This window comes from Odontesthes bonariensis, chromosome 6, assembly GCF_027942865.1.
Source record: "Odontesthes bonariensis isolate fOdoBon6 chromosome 6, fOdoBon6.hap1, whole genome shotgun sequence".
Taxonomy (NCBI): domain Eukaryota; kingdom Metazoa; phylum Chordata; class Actinopteri; order Atheriniformes; family Atherinopsidae; genus Odontesthes; species Odontesthes bonariensis.
Window position 1 is genome coordinate 22,813,098 of NC_134511.1, and position 17,875 is coordinate 22,830,972.

A 17,875-nucleotide genomic window follows, 5' to 3' on the forward strand; every position below is an offset into this window, starting at 1 on the left:
TAGCAGGTTTTCTGCACTTAATTATTCCCTTGTCATGGAGGGCTGCAATAGTGCCCTCAGCAGAACTGTACGTTAATCAATACCCCCCCTCCCCTTCACCCATGACAGACCATATCATGGGCATTAAATTAGCGCTGGGAGCGCTCTGTGATCAATAGCTATAGACAGTGCAGTCCAAGGGGAAGTAAATTATTGGCTAGACTTAGCAGAGGGGAAGTGGTTGCGAGCATGAATAGGCAATGAAAGGGCAGAGGGGTCGCTATCTAAATCATGTTGTGTGGTGTGAAGGCATTTATCTGTGCCAGTCAATGGGTTAAATCAACCCCTGAATCTCATGTCTGAGCTGCCTCAGATCTTGCGTGCCCTTTCTTTTAGTAGGAGTAGCTCATGGTGGTCCAGGAAATCCACCGGTGCCTGTGATTATCAAGACTACACGCTCAACCAGACATGAACTCGGGGAGAAAATTCCCGTGAGGAAACTGGAGTTAGTGTGCTTTTCATTTTTACTTGCAGTGTACTTTTAGGGAGGTGGACTTGATTTGTTCCAACTTGAGTTAGGGTGTGTGTTTGAGGATTTTTGTTTCCGAGAGAGAGACGCTGATTAAGTTGAGGGAACACAAATTACTGTTACTGGTCTCGGGTGTGCAGCTGAGAATAATATGAGATAGTACATCCACATAATGGACTTTTACCTCTATACTTAACCACTATACTCGCTACACACGAAGGCTCCATCTTGATTATATAATTACACACCTTGGTTCTTCATTAGATGTATCCATAGTAACAGCAAAACATTGTTTCAAGCTCTTAGAGATCACAAGCTTTAGAACACTGAAGGACTTCTTCTGATGACTCCTCAGTGTCAACACTTCTACTTCCTCACCACTAAAATCTGTTCCAGGAGTTTGAAAATGACATCACTAAAACGTGCCAGATGAATTCAAGAAACAAATTCTGTGGATGAATGGTATGTTCTGACATGAAAGTGTACAGAACTTCAGAAAAAGACCTCCACGTGTTAAGCAGAAGGGTAGATGAATAATGCTTTGGGCTTGTTAAGAAGCCAGTGAGACAGGGAACATTTCTATGGGTGATGGAAGAGTGGTTTACAATAAATGACAGCAAATCTTAACCTGAGGGTTAGAACTACATGACTTCTACACTAGAAATCACACAAACCACACTACACGGTGGATTACGTGAATAAGAGCACACAGATGGTTTTGACATGAACCACACTTCAAACTTCACTGGAAAATCATTGAAAATCTGTGCATAGACTGCACGATGACCTTTGAATCCTCCAGAACTAAAAGCTTTTTGCAGGAAGGATGTAAGAAAATCTCCTAAACAAGAGCTGAGATAATTTGAAAAAACAATCACCAGCTGTATTACTCGCCAGATGAGGGACATTGCCTACTCATGTTCTTATTTTGTTCATTTGAAATTGTACAGGGTGGGGAAAAAATACTATAATTATTAACCTTTTGGAAATCAGGTAATCTTGTTTTTTGTTGAAGTTTTTGCATTGCATTCTTCTGCGTATCATAATTTAACTTCAAATAAATCTGGGCTGTTTGTGGTTTAACTAGTCTACGCCATGACCTGTTTTTGTGCTCTGCTGTCTAAGTCTTTGCATGTACTCATGCCCTCTTTCTCTGCAGCTGCTGACTTGTACAAGGCATCATTTTCATGTCGCTGAAACAAATCTTGGAACTCATCTCCCTTTTGCTGCCTGTGTGGTATAAGTTAGAGATTTGCTCTCCTTTGTGATTGATTTGTTTTGCATTTAGCTGCACAGTCCTGAGGCAGAGCTGAAGCATCTGCAAGTAACCTTTAAAGGGTAGGTAAAAACATTTCAGACAAAGCCTGTGCATTTACATAGAAAAGGATAATAATAGAGACGAGAACTACTGACAGCTTGAACAGCACAGGTTTAAAACGAATCAGATCTCATATGCACGGCCTATTAAAACTTTAACGTGATATTGTTACCTCTAATTTCGGCAGATTTGTCCAATATGTCTGAATAAACATTATCGGCTATCGAAGTGCCCTATTTCAACCCATTCAAATGTTAATGGCCATATCTTGCCAGTTATTCATATGCAGATATAAGCTTGTGATGTTTGGATGCTACAGTGCACCCTGTCGCACAGTTGCCTTTGTTTGATGAGGATTTTTTCAGAGCTTTCTTTCAGGCTGTTTAGTATGTGCATGCATTAACAACTCTGTCCCTAAACAGAGCTCACCTCCTGCTGGTAATGAGGCTACAGCCCACAGCATTAGTCGACATGCATTAAAATGGGATGGAGTCAGATTTCTTTATAAGGAACGGTGTGAGTGCTTGGTTCATATCGCTCCCTGATTATTTTTTTTTTTACACGTGGTTGTTGTTTTTTTGTTTGTTTTTTTAATAAATTGTCTTATTTATATACCTACACATATAATGAGGTATGTCCTCAAAAAAAGCTCAAGCTCTGAATGAGCAAGAGACAGAGTTTGGAGAGACATTATGAAGATCTCATTGAATATACATGAAGTACGCCACACAGAAGTGATAGCTTTCCATGGAATGACATCTATGTAAAAAGGATGCTTTGCTTAGTGTGGCATAAAAGGAACTCCCCTTAAAGAATTTCATTGGATTTTGGAAAACAAAGTTGGGATGGAAGTTCGGCAAACACATTAAGGAAAGTCTGTGTTTCACAGAACACAATCTTCTCTGTGTTACCCAAACAAAGAACTGTTTTCTCTGGTGCAGTAATAAATTGCTTCTACCAGGCTAACTTAATGAGGTCTCAAAGACATTTGAATATATCATGTCTTTTTTCATAAAGCTGGGTGATTGAATCTGGCCCAGAGGCTTTCCTGTCTGCACTTGCACCCTTCTGGCTTGAAAATAGTGCTGGGTGTGCCTTTTTTTTCCCCCAATTAAATTGATTTTTTTTGTGGCACACCATTCTAATTGCTTTTTCGCTGTAATATGTTCCCCTTGTTTGCGATTTATTCATCTTTAAATATAATGTACGACACTGCCATCCACCTTTGATGCAGTCACATAATTACATTACAGATTTGTTTCACTCTATTGTAAATATACTGCTGATAATTATGAGCAGATTTGGCAGCAACTGACTGAAAACATGACTGAGATTTCCTGCGGTGTAATCTCCACTGTAATCACATCATGATCCTTACACAGTTGCGACGAAGCGTTTAAGTCTAATGCTGATTGCTGGTTACCATTCAGAATGACTTTTTTTGTGCAGTAAGAGTGCAGGCATTGATCCTCAGGGAACAGAGCAAGAAAACACCAAAAATACAGAAACCTGGAGACACTAAACTATATGTCAAAATGATTCCACCATGAGCTGCATATTTAAAAGAATAAAAGGTCTTGGTAGAATTAAAACTCCAAAAAACAGAGATGCACACAAGGATACGGAAACCATGAATTGGTCCTAAAAGCTTAATTTTGTTCAACAGTGAATAGAGGAGTCTTCTGTTCTTTGGTTATTTGGGTGTATTCCACACACAACAATTTTCCCCCACATACTGTCCCATTTATTATAATCTCTCTATCTGGAAGGTTTTTATTCTAGCAGCTAGTTACCACGTTGACAGTTCCGCTGTAGCATACTGAAGCGTGCAAACAATGGGGAGGTGTTGGCATAGTTTGTGATACCTTGCTAATCAGCAAGTTAAGCAGCATGCACTCATTAGAAATTCTAGAAAAAAGTTAGTCTGTGAGCGAATGTAAATTTTTGGTTAATGAATTTGCAAACTGTAACAACCTCTCTCGGGATCACCATTATTATTCTCAGCTCAACATTCATAGCGCCAGTCTTTGCAAAGTTCACGTTGAGTTGTGCCATCACTCCATTCGTAGTCTGTGCAAGCATCTGAAGGAATCAACAGAGAGCACAAGGCAGGAATGAACTGCGTCAAGCTAACTTTGGAGAATCCTGTCGATCTCTGTTGTTTGTACTGTGTTTGAACAGACTCCTCATGCACAGAAGAATAGATGGAAATTATCTTTCCTTCGTTTTTGAGGTCATCTGCGCTTATTTATGGTGACAGTGGCAGAAAAAGACACAAGTGATGGGGGATGTCACTGAGACAAATTGCACCATGAAGTGGGTTAGGTCTCCTGGGCATGTTGAGAATGAATGGTGGTGACACTACTGAGCTGCATTTTGATGGCCTCTTCAAAATCTGCATTTTCTTTTCCCATTCAGTGTTGAAAAATAACAGACATCCATAGACATATCAATTTGTTTCACATTCCATACATTAATTATTGAGTAAATTATTTGTTTGTTTTATTTGATCAGCATTTATTAGCGTTATCATTTATCTATTGAGTTGTTGATATATTTTTGTATTCATCTCAGAAATTGACATTTTCAGTCGTCCACACAGTGACGGATAATTTCCTTTATTTTGAAGCACACTGAGACAAATATTTCACTAAGCAGAGAAAGAATACCTTTCTATGAAAAGTAGGTTAATACACTGGCAAACGTGTTCAAATCAATCGTTTTTGGATCGGGAAGCCTCATGTCCATTAGTATTCATTGAAAATGTTGGCAGGACTCATAAAGTACATCTCCAAGATGTGGGAACAAAGAATTTTGAGAAACACTATTTTTATTTGATAACATCTTTTATCCAGGGACATTGAACCTTGAATGGTTTCAGAGAGATTCCTTAAAGCCTCCAAAGATGATCATCAAATGTACTCATTAGATATAGTAACCAGCCATAAAAAAACATGGCTGCGCTGTTTTAAAGGACATTTGATTTATTTTTCTTTTTTATGTAACACATTTTATGAAGTAATGTATGTGCTGTCTACAATCAGAAACTGATCTATCTATCTATCTATCTATCTATCTATCTATCTATCTATCTATCTATCTATCTATCTATCTATCTATCTATCTATCTATCTATCTATCTATCTATCTATCTATCTATCTATCTATTTATCTATCTATCTATCTATCTATCTATCTATCTATCTTTGTGTTTTCATTTTCAAGCTTTAATATTTCTACAAAACAAACACTCTGAATAGACGACCCCCCCCCCATTTTATTCTGGTCACAAATACACACACAACCCCAACTAATCTTTATCAAAACAAGAGTCAGTGCAGACACAAGAGAGGAAATGGAGCTTTCAGACTGTTTCATCAGATATCAAAGACCGTGAAACAAGGCGACTCACAGGCAAACAACACATCTTTGTCATTATCTAGATGTGTATAATTCTTTTAGTCTGCGACTCTGAGATCAGTGGTTAATTTCAGCTGTTTAAAGCATTTTCTAACCATAATTCTTACCATCTCTAAACTGTATTTTAACAGATTAATATAATTCCAAAATAAGGATGTGAGTAGTACATCCTAGTAGTAGTTTTTTTTTTACCTGCAGTGTTCTGTGACACCAACAGCAGAGCCAAGGCTTTTGACCAAAACAACAAGATGTGTTTGATGAGACACAACAGGCAACAGAGTCAAAGAATCAAATGAAGCCTTGTGACATATCCTTGTACTTTTCTTGCTGCTGAAAGATGGGTGTTCACTAATACTACCCCATGCTGCTGCGGCGACATTGAGTTGCCTCCTGAATAGCAATTAGAGTGTGTTGCTTATTTCACAGGCTCTGTCTTCCAAGCAGAACATTTTTGTGGGAGTAAAATCTTTCAGTAAAAAAACTCAATTGTCCAACGTTCGCTGGAGTGGAACTGAGAGAGATTTAAATTGACTGCTTTAGAAAATCTAATCATTAATACATATCTTTAACAGATTTAGTGAGACTTTTAAACAGTGTGGGCTAATTTTTGATAGTTTAGTGAGAGCTCGCTGAATTATTAACGACAGCAGTCATAACCAGATTTAATATAAGAGGACTGCCACCTCTCTTAATCTTATTCCGCCTGCTACTCCCTCTTTGGCTTTTATGAGAAACAGACGAACCATAACCTACTTTGTTCTACATCCTCTTCCACAACATTAACGTCTCAGTGTCTCAGGACATTTCATCACCATTTGTTATAGCTCCACCTATATATGCTGCCAAGAAGCGACTTAATCTTTTTTCACAGTGCTGCATATATTGACTTGAACTACAACAATGAAAACAATTTAAAACAAACAAACGAAAAAAACCAATTCCAAACGCTCATTTTAAGTTTAACGGTAGCACAAAGTCTCAAAAAAGTTGGGATAGGGGCAACAAAAAACTGGAAAAGTTGGTAGTGCGGAAAATAGACAGCTGGAAAAACATGTTGTAGTTAATTGGTGGAAATCCCTTTTGAAACTAGGTAAAAGTTTAATAACAGTGATAAAGTATTGCAGATGCACAGATACAGCAACTCTATCCTCTGCATGACAAGTTTCAAGTTCATTTCACTGTACTCTTCTCAAAGCAGAGCTACTATACTATAAACAAGCAGCAGTGACACAAGCACTCATCAAGCGGTTGATGTGAAGAATTGGTTTCGCAATCCCACTTTTTCATCATCAGAAAAACAATGATGAGAGCTGAGAGCGGAGCTTATAGTTCAGTCATAGATGCAGAATACAGTGACAACATAAAAACCAGGACACAGAATTACAACTAAGAGATGCATCGACTACAACAAAGCAAAATGCAAAAAGATGACACACTGACACAAAACAAATGTACAAACAGAAAATAAATATTTGAAAGGACACACAAAATGCCCACAAATAGACATGAAATGACCACAGACACAAAGCACAAATGGAATGGCTACAAGAAGACAAAATACTTATATGGACCCAAAATGGCCACACAGACTACAAAACATTTGCGTCTCGTTTGGGTCACACAAATGCAGCAGGGGTGAGCAGCCAATTCTCATCATAAATTTATTTCTGTCAGATCCAGATAAAACAGTACTTGACACAGTGTGAAGAGCAGGAGTTTTGTTACATACTGTGGCCGGGGGCTAACTTGTTCATAATCTGCTCATTTGTTTTGGGCTCTGCATCTTAATCCCCGAGGGGCCAACATCAAGGAAAGAACAATACAGAGCAACCAGCCATACTTTTCCTCACTGTCAGATGAAGAAGAAAGATAAAAATAGAATCACAGATTTAGAGCTTTTTAGAGTAAAACTTGAAATTGTACACTTTGCATGCATGACCTTGTTGTGCAAATTGCTAAAGACGAATTCTTTTTTCAGTTGAACTTGTCCGTGAAACACAGAAATGCATTCAAATGTATGAAATATTTTGAAAATACAGACAAAGCCTGAGTCATAGCATTAAGCAGGAAATCTTATTTGTGTACAGTAATTGCAGCTGATTCTGAACCCATGATTGCCAAAGCACACAAACGCCTATGGATCAAATCTTTTGTAATGTGTGTCATGCTGGGGACATTATGGATCAACAATATTTTCCATGGGAGAGAGTGGCCTCCCGACAGATTAGGAATAGCGATGGCGATCAGACACACAGGAAAAAACAGCAACATCACGGCTGAAAATTAGAGTGAGAAAACCAGCACAAGTTCGTGAGGTAGCCCTCATCCATTATGCTGTACAGGTGATAATGTTTGTCGATTCATTAGTTCACTGACTTAAAACTGACATATTGGCATGTATTCCTAATTATTAATTTTCCAAATCCCTCACAGTTAATGAGGTCACACTCGCAGAAGCAAAGACTTTGCCTTGCATTTTTTGGCAGGAATACCACCAATTTCCACCCCCTCTGGGTAACCTGCAGCATCATTCCCCATCACTTCAGTATGGATTGTCATTATATTCACTTGATGTAATTCTTCATCAATTCACTCTGGTTCATATAATTCCACAACTGAGCAAGAAAGGTTATGATGTCCTTGCCGTAGTCCAACACTGCCAGGTTGAGGAAATAAGTTCATAACTCACATTAGAGCTCAGCCTAATTTTTTTTTTGTGACATTTGAATCCGGTCATGGTGCCATGAGTTTATTTTGCATAGTTCTCTTTGCACAGTAACTTTTTTAGTTCAGTAAACAGAACAAAACAAAGCATGTGGTTGTTTTCCGATCAGACATATTTGCAGTTGGGCTTCAGAAATGTTTTTGGTCCATCATGCAGGAGACAGACATCTGCATGTCTAATAGCTCTAGTCGAGAAATTTGCGTAGAAACAAAATATAGGGCTCATTATATTTATTAACTGTGGAAAAGTCATTGATATTAACATTTACAATGGTCTGAAGAAGTGTGAAGCCACAGAGAATAGAATTTGCCATCCTTTAACTTCCAAAACTGCTTGACTTTGTTAATGCTCTCATCATGTTCCCAGCAGTCTGGACTTGTTTTTTTTTCACTCCTTTCCTTTAATCTGCTGTCATCCCCTCTGTTTCTCTGTGTTTGGGTGTTTATGTGCGTTCTTGCGTGTGGCTGCTCTTTTCTGATGTTTTGACACCTCAGACCGACACAGCTGCTCATCATCACTATCCCAGTCTCAGCTTTCTCTTCAGTCTTCCCCAGATCGTTTTAGTCCAACTAAATTCTTTGTTCAGTTCTTGGTTCAGTCCATGCCTCAGATTCTTCCTCATGTGCGAGGCAGTTTGCTACTCTGGATTATCACATACCTGCTCACCATCATCATCTCTATCTGCCCCTGCCCAAGTCACTCTTCATCCTCCTAGTTTCCATGTGTTGAAAGTTTCCTTCATGTTTCTAACAGGCAACGCTTTCAGTTCATCCACATATTTGAGCATCAGAAAACTGATCTTTTTTGTCCACATGGCATCCCATTGGTTGTCTGTGGGATTTAGGTCAGAGCTCTGGGAGGGCCAGTTTCAAGACTTTGATTTTCTCAAGCATAGGCAAAAAAATTCTTTCAAGAGGCAGCTGGTGTGCATTGGATTATTATCCTGCTGTTGAAAGATCAACTTCGGTCGCTTGGATCTGTTTTTCTTTCTTTTTCTTTTTTTTTGTTCAGGGTTCCTCTGTTCACACCCCAGTTTCGGACAATATCACACTATTGCAAATAAAAACGCTAAATAATTTACGTTTCCCTCCACCATGCTTCATTCCACTGAAACTTTTTCATGAATGGTTTCTGTAGCCTCCATCTGTATGGGTACTGTTTCAGTTTCAAACCTTATTTTCTGATTTCTGCAGGCAAACTTCCTGCTGTTTCTTGGACATATTTCTTGATTTTACTTGCCTTGATGCTATTTAAATTTGCCGCCTATCTGTCTGGGTCTGCCTGTGTACCTTCTATGTATCTTTTTTACATCTGAGGTGGAGCGAGTATGACAGTTGATGTAGATCTTATCCTGAAATTCACACAACCAGAGCCGTCACAGGTGTACTTTGTCATAATTAATATGATTGGAAACGCTTCCCTTTTTACATAATTGTAAATCATTTTTAACTCATGGTTGGTCCAGCCCTGGAATCTGGTTTACAAAGATTATACTTGAAAAATAGTCATAGATATTTTTTAAATATTTTCTGATATAGCCCCCATCAAAAAACAAAGAACCACTGACAAAAGCTCCTCCTATAAACTGCATCTTCCTCCCTAATTCATACTTCCACAATTGCTTCTCTGTTTCAAAACCAGATTTGCATGTATTCAAGGTAAACACAAGAAACTTGTGCTAAAGAAAAAATTACTCTTGTCAATTGCTCTCTCAACGATGAGTTAGAGTTACAGTGTTGACATTTCACTTTTTTTTCACTGGAGGCAATACTGGCATTCCCCAGCGCAGTTAACATGTTGTTAATCCCCTGTCTCCGTCTCTGGGCCTAAGAATGTACCTTAAAACCAGCCGCAATGGCTCTCTGACAATAGTGCTTTCGACAGCTCTGGGTGTTTGTTATGAGAGTTTCCATTATGAAACCTGAAACTGAAAAACAATCGGTGACGATTAGGCACTTGCTCACCTCTGACATCAGTACCAGTTCTCTTTTCCTTGTGTTTAATGTTGACAACTAACCCACGATATCGGAGCGTCCTCCATTCTTTAAAAGCATATAACAGACAGAACATCTCTTTTTCTTACACTGTCACGTTGAAGACATGTGACATGGTTTGTGCCCTGATTTCTCATGAAAACTCACAGTATCTCCATTCTTCCCACACTCCTGCAGATGTCTCATGAGGCTCTGTTAGAAAAAAGCTATATGGATCTCTAGGGGGAAACTGCCCCAAGAATACAGAGCTGCTTGCATTGGCTCATGCAAAATTATCTTCGCAAAAATGACCTCTTGCTTGAGATACAGTTTGTGTTGTTTTGCTCAATGAATAAATATTCCAGTGAATCATGAAGGAATCAAAGGGCACAATTTCCCATCCAAGTTATTTGTTAGACCTTGTGCTGTGTGGGCTCACGACATCCATTTATCAGATGTTGACACAAGACAAGATGGTCAAAATGTGAAAAATTTCTCTCCTGTTTCAATACGCCGCCTCCTTCACGAGAGAGCCGAGCTTTCACACAAAGGGTCTATTATCCTCCATTAGATCAGTTTTTCTGCATATGTGAAGGAGATAAACCAGTGTTTATCACACGCAGGGCCAATTCACAAAGCATACATGCTGTGACTGCTGCCATGTGATGCAGATGCCTTCAGCTTTATCCTGTGATTTATGTATCAGTTTTGACCTCCAATCCACGAGTGTGTAGCCCTTCAAAAAGCACATAAAAAATGCATCATTCTGCATTTTCTAACCGAGCCGTTTCTCAAATCAAACCTGAAAAATCCATTTACCATCTTCGCACATTGAACTATGAGTTTGTTTTTTGGCCACTGTCCCTCCCTGTCTGCCTGATTCAGCATGAGCAACATCACTACTGCTTGCTTGCGATGTCAAGAGTTTGCCTCTAAGTTGAAGTCTGCAGCTGAGTCACCATGTAGAGGAAGATAATTGTAGATGACAGGGCTACGGGCAATAGCACAGAAAACAAGCAGCCCCTGAATGGATGCTGCAGAAATATGCAGAGTCATCTATGTTGAGTCAGCAAACCGTCCCTCAAGGACAGGCCAGTTTTAATAACTGAGTTGCTTCAACAAACAGCAGGTTTTAGAGCAAGGAACTAACAATACCCCTTCATTACCACTTCATCTTTTAAGTGTATACACTCCTCCATTTTAGCCAGTTAGAGTGGAAACTTTAAACCCTCTTATCACTATTACATTTGCCCTATGTTTACATGTCGCAAGGATGCCCTTTTGTCTACATGTCTCGAAAGATGTGTAGGATGTGATTTCTGTGAGCAATTGATGTAATAGCAGTGACTGTCAGAATGATAAGATGGAAGAGCACAGTTTACAGACAAAGAGATATGTGGTTAAACAGAATGGATGATCACCCCCGTCTAAGCAGAAATCCTGCATTCAGCAGAGACACACACTGCTGAACATCTGGAGGTGTGTCTGAGAGGGGCAATGCAGAAAGGATTAAAACCATAGTGCAAAGCAGGCAAAACTAAAATACAACTGAGTAGTAATCACGTTGTGACAGAAAGGATGATTTTTTTTGTAGATTGATAGATAGATATATTCCTTTTCTGCATACAGCTTTTCCATGTGGTCATAAACCAGGTTCCAGCTGCACTGTGAACCAATCCTCCCATTGATTTGATTGTTATTACTGTTATTGCTGTTGCCATGTAGCCTGTATCTGTCTTTGTGATTGCTTTCATTTGCGTCCTGTGGCTGGAAGCAGAGAGTGTTCCAGCAGGAAGCAGTATACACTTCACTGAACTGATCGATCTGTGGGACATTTGTGCAACATTTATTTATTTGACATTTATTTCAAATTAACACAGTCTGTTTGGGTTTGTGTGTGTGTGTGTGTGTGTGTGTGTGTGTGTGTGTGTGTGTGTGTGTGTGTGTGTGTGTGTGTGTGTGTACGTGTTGTGGGTACTGACTTGCATTTGAAAAAGCACCACATCTGAGACCAATTTCATGAATTTCAATGAATTCTCAACTCCCATTCCTTGTACTATCAGCAGGGAGTGTGTCACCTTACGAGTGAAACTCACCTGAGTGGCGCACAGACCTCTGTGAGCCATGCTGTGTCGCTTTAAGTACAGCAGGCAGTGCTGTTGGTCCGTGTGGGAGCGCAGGGCGCGCGTTGCGGCGCTGCCTCTCCGCAGCGTCAAATACTCTTCTGCTCATCGGACAGGCGACAGAAAACACAGTTCGACCCACCGCGTGCATGACATCCACGCTTTGACCTGGACAGATTACAGCGTTAGCGTTAGGTAAGAAGAGGGGTCTGTGTGAACGCGGATAGTCCGTAACGCCATTAACACTACTCCCCGTCGAAAGGGAGAAGCGGGTGACGGGTTTATTTGCGGTACAGTAGTCTAGAGCAGATTATTGAACAACACCGAGAGACTGTAGGAGCTAATGGGATCGTCTAACTAACCTCAGTTGTCTGCGGATAAAAGCATAAAGCAGCTTCCCAAAAAAAGAGCCGCTGCTGTTCATGTTTGGCTGAGTTATTGTGGAGAGACGGAACACCACGTCTGAGCCCAAGAGATGACCATCCTCAGCTGAGTTGCGTCCTGAGAGCTGCAACATCAGACCATCTGCTGAGGCTTCCCTTGGACCCTTTTTTTAGGGTAAGATGAAGACTTTCCTCACATCACATCTCACTTGGTACAAACGAGAGGAAAATCTTCACTGCAGCAGTTCGGGGCAAGTCCCGTGAAGCTAAACTGCGGCTGGTTTATTTGCGTTGCAGGAGTCTGAAGGGTCTCACAGTGTAGCTGCACGCTTTCTGGTCTATGCGCGTGAGCTCAACCCCCAAAGCCAGAAATGAGTTTACCGGGATTTCTTTTATTCTGTACCGTTTTATATACTTAGCTCATAGAAACCATAAAGAGACTCCCACTTTACAGACCACGTGCTTTAATTAGATTAAGTGATTTAAAAAAAAAAAATCTAATTACTTTATTATCTTGATCGGTTCTGTTTGGTTGCATCTTTAAAAAATTCCTGCAGCATTTTCGTCTCCTGTTTGAAAGATGCTCAGGTGTCTGCTCTTTGTTGGCACGTTCGCTGGCCTGTGGAGAGGCATCAGTGTAACCAGGTGCATGCATGGTGGCCCACTGACTGAACGCCTTCATCTTATCCCCCAAGTGTTAAGATGCTGGAATTTCATTCGAGGCCTCCTGCTAATTTTTAACCTGAGCTGCAGTTCAAACCCAGAAAACAGTCAGAATTGAACTTGTACCCCCCCCCCCCCCCCTCCCACACACACCCTAATTTCAGTCTAGAAACAGATTTGTATTCTTCTGGATGTATGTGCCTGCGGAGCAATCATAGACCAAATATGTTTACTTTATTCTCTAGGATTGAATGTTTTGATGTTTTTTTTTTGGGTGTTTGTTGCAGTCATTCAATTTTTTTTAAATCATTTTTGGTTTAGGGTTGGCTGGGTAAACACGATGAGAATATTTTTCTCTTTTCTGTGATTTCAATGGCTGAAACTCTGTCAGAATACGATCTGTATTCCAATTATTTAACAGTATTGATCCTTGGACGTATAATCAGATAACTCCCAAAGTAACTTAAAATGATTTTATTGTTATCACGTATTATGAGCGCCTCCACCTCCCCACCCCTTGTTTCCAGTGACCTTGGTGTGTTGTAGATCATTGTATTGAACCAACTGGTCGCTGTGGAGTGTTCAAGTGGAGGATGAAGAGGAGCATTGTGGCTGTTAAGATTGATCACACTGCAGTTAAAATCAATTGATGAATGACACTAATTGCTCATGTTGCAGCTATTTCAGCACTTGTCTTGACAGTGAATAAAAAGCATAGAGCATGACAGACCTCTTGTTATGGCAGTGGGAGCATGGCATGCAGTTCATAGCTTCTGAATATAGACCAAGCTGTATCGATCAATAACATGAACATCACTGTAATAAAAAGAAAATAGAATAATAGAATTTCCCCTCTCTCCCCTTTTTCTTAGGTCTAGTTAAAACCATTAATGATAAGAGCTTCTCTCACATTTTAATGTTCTTTCAGCTTTGCAGTTAAATGTGTGGGCGCTTATTAAAAAAATAAAATCACATTGATTTTACTGGTGCTAACAGCTGATGTGATGTCCCGAGAGCTCACTCCTGCCTTAGGCAGGAACGAACAGACGTCAGGGAAATAAGCCAACAGCTGAATTTCATATTTGCACACCCGTTACATGGAGGATGCTGTTCCCATTGTTGCTGATGATGATGTAGGGATTAATCAGGGTCAAAGTCACAAAAGCCCCCAGGAGCCCCTTCTGGCATTTAAGTGAAGCCTCTTAATGACCGTTCTGTGAAGATTCAGTCCTGGAAGGAAAAAGTATTTTTGTAAATATTTGAAGTTGGGTTTTTTGAGATTTTCACACAAAAGCTCAGCTGTGGCCACTGTGAAGGACCTGAAAGTGGCTCAGATATGGAGTCCTTTATATATTGGCAGGGTGGCTGGCAGCAGAGTGAGAAGGCTTTGAATTCCTCCTGAGCTTATTTCTTCATCCTCCAGGCCAGCTCTCAGGGACGTGTTGTGGATCACATCCAATGGCTGTGAGCTTTGATGATCGCCAGGTGAACTGGCAGGAACTGCGGTTTGTGTGCTTTTGTTGGCCATTACAGTAAAATGACAGTGGTGCAGTGCAAGCTGTGTGTGGGTTGGACAGCGCTCTCAATCCTGATGTATCACCATCAAGAAAGGATGTTAGGATCCTCATTAGAGTGCCTACTAAAATAGCCAAGCATTAAATACTCTGCTGCCTTTTCCATAGTCATGCAGAACATTTTAGACTGTTTATAGTGGATGATGCTCAGAATTAAAATAGTAGAGTTGTGCTGTGAGGCATGAAATTCAGTTTATATGTATGTGAATTGTAAACAGTGAAACTGCCTTAATTCAATTTATTTTGAAATGTCTTACCTTTTTTCACTAAAGTGACAGAAAGATAATAAAACAGAGAAGGCTCTTAAATTGTGTTGTAAAGGGTGAACAAATCCAAGAATTGGATTGGTTTTGCGGTATGTACATTTCAGCCAGATTATCATTTTAAAGTGGGATTATTGGCAACACCAGGCCTCTCCTGTAAAACCTATCCTGATAAGGAGTACTTAGACAGTTGGGAAGGAAATACCAGGAGCCAGACAGAGCAGGGAAACCCCAAAACCTAATCTGTTAGGCAAGTCTAGGGGCTTTATTCATAGATCTTAAATTTAGACACGTAATGATTTTTTTTTTTGTAACCCAGGTTCAAACTACAGATTAAAAAGAAAAAGAAAGGGTCAAATGGATTAAACTCACATGTAGTTTTGTAGTCTTCTTCTTTTTTTTTTTTCTTATTTCCACTCCACACGTTCAGTACGCCACGACTGGAGTCGGTCTTAAAGCTTATTACATTTTTTAAATCAGACCTGCTGTTCCGGCTTCTGTCTCAAACTGAGACAAACACCCTGCTGAGAACATGTTTAATCCAACCAAAGCTAATATGAGTCGCGTGTGCGCGTGCATGTATGATAGCGTTAAAGTGCGTGTCATCTATCTGCTGACATCCTTGCGTGCAAAGATGAGTTATATCCTCAGTGGGTAATCACTGAAGATGTGGAGACCAAAACAATTTGCAGAATAATTTGATTATGGAATCATTTTCATATTTGTGTTGGGTGCATTTAGATTGTTATACTTTAGTATCAGCGGCTATCTAATGTCTAATGTTTCTGTTTGAAATAACATTATCTAGAACCTCATTTATATTTCATTTTCATGTGTTTTATCCTGAAGTTAATGTGCACTCTTGGAAAATGTTGTTTTTTTAATAGATGACTAACTTTTTTCTGACAAAAATTTCATCCATCTCGCACTTTATATTTCAGTGATTTGCTCTCTAAAAAATCTCAGTCACTTGAATCTTTTAAATGTAGTGAGAGAGCAGCATTTTGACTTCTTAAGTTATTTAATTTACAGAATGGCTTGCACTCTCTCAGCATAGAAAAAAAATAAAACATCTTCTAGCACTTTATCCCCAACGTAGGACTGTCACAACATTTTCTGTTCATCAGTGGGCCAGTCAGGATTCCAACTGTGGCATCAGCTCTGGCTCCCCTCAGTCTGTTTACCCTCCTCACCATCAGACTGACTCACAACTGTCCGGATGTCTAACACTAACATCCCAGGGGAGGCAGAAAGCTTTGCGTATGTGTGGAGAAAAGATGAAAAGAGTGTGAAAGCAGTGGGAAATGGGAAGGAAAAAAGAGCAGGAGAAGATGGGAAGACACAAGGAAATATACTATAAAAGACTCGTTTTCCAGAGACCATGAGACTTTGCCAGTCAGCCAGATTAGCACATAACCTCTGTAATTGCTCACCTGGAGTAGCAGACCCCCTTTAGCTCGATCCCTGCTTTACAAAAAGGCCTTTGTTGGTGTCAAACTCTGCTGCACCAACACAGGCCCAACCTGGCAACAACAGAGCCTTTAAATAGTGAAATGTAGTTTACCAACCTCACCTCCGGCTGTGGCTGTCTGTTAGTTTTTGGGAAATGTTCTTGATCTTGAACTAAAGCTCCATTTATAACCATGGATGAGTTCCCACATCAGAGTTATTTATTCACCAATTACGTAGACAAAAAAACAAATTACGTGTCATTAAATAAAAGAAGACATTATTTGTTTGCAACGATGTTGGCTGGGAAGCTTCGTTTAATGACAGTAAACAAATAAGGATTCTTTTTAAAGCTCTGCTAGATAGTTAAAATGGATATTGCAGCCACATTAGCAAACAGCTCTGTGGCATTTTCTCAGCTTTTAAGCATCACTTCAGACAGTGTTAGTCAGTGTGTGGAAACACATCCAGCCTGCAGTGTGGGGAATTAGACAGGCCTTCACTTTAAACAGGATTCCAGGAGATTTTGATAAGTACTGTCCTGGCAATACTGGAAAACAACAGCAGAAGCCCAGTTGTGATAAAAAATCTGACGGAGTGGAGCCCCCTCTGGGTCTGTCAAGTGTCAGCAGTGGCTTCAGATCTCCTTTCAGTGTGCTGGGCCTTAATTGGGCTGTCACACTTGCTAGAGAAATTTGTCAGGTTGCTGTGAAGTGAACTACTTTGCCAAATAAACATGTGCATCATCATGTTCACATCTTCCCCCAGAATAATAGGACACTCAAGCTTTTAGGTTGGGTAAACTTCTTTTGCTTACTTCCTGTTGGGAATATGTCATTAAAGGGTAAATAGTAGCACTTCTTAATGATAGTTTTGTGCTCAGTAATTGCATCCATTGGGAATTCATATGAAAGATGTGCAAGAGTAACCAAGCAACACTATTCATACACACCTAAAGTAGGGCTTATTATTCTTACTCTCAGCCGCACATGTTGTTCCATTAATTACCAGCAGCAGCCAGGATGAGTGCCTAAGTTTATCCCCTTATCCGATGCTTTTTTTGAATCCGGCAGTAAGCAGAGCGCTCACATGAGCTCCCCCTCGGTGCTAATGTTCTCCATCCATCAGCAAAACTGCCCAGGTTGATTGTGATATAACCTGCGCAGTAGACTTACAACGCCTGGTCAGCCACAAGCCCATTGTCACACTATATCGACCCCCATCACCTCTGATCTCTTGGTGTCCTTGCCGATGTCTCTCCCAGGTTGCTGAGGGGAAGCATGACTCAGCTGGAGCTCTGACTCTGTGCCTCGCTGACTCCCAGTTCAGCCCTCTCCTCATTCAACTAGCAATTTAAACAAGGTCTGGCTGGGTTGTTAGACTAAGCACAAGCCACTCTGCTTTGTGGTGTTAGGCTCTCACCTTATGTGGTTGTGTCACCTCTTCGATAGATAGTTTGTATTAGTACTGTGGCAC

The 17,875-nt window shown here is 40.2% G+C and overlaps 1 protein-coding gene and 1 long non-coding RNA gene across 2 annotated transcripts in view; one reads left to right on the plus strand and one right to left on the minus strand.

The window, feature by feature from the left end:
* The window catches only part of LOC142382286 (uncharacterized), a 34,043-nt gene extending 21,296 nt beyond the window's left edge, over nt 1–12,747 (minus strand). The window contains exons 1-2 of the long non-coding RNA XR_012769927.1: nt 12,430–12,747; nt 12,041–12,235 (exon numbers count right to left, since the gene is read on the minus strand). This is a non-coding gene — a long non-coding RNA (uncharacterized LOC142382286). The remainder of the gene's footprint in view (nt 1–12,040; nt 12,236–12,429) is intronic.
* Nucleotides 12,155–17,875, plus strand: part of wscd2 (WSC domain containing 2) — a 38,719-nt gene continuing 32,998 nt past the window's right edge. The window contains exon 1 of the mRNA XM_075467983.1: nt 12,155–12,625. The gene's annotated coding sequence lies outside the window, so the exon portion shown is untranslated. The remainder of the gene's footprint in view (nt 12,626–17,875) is intronic.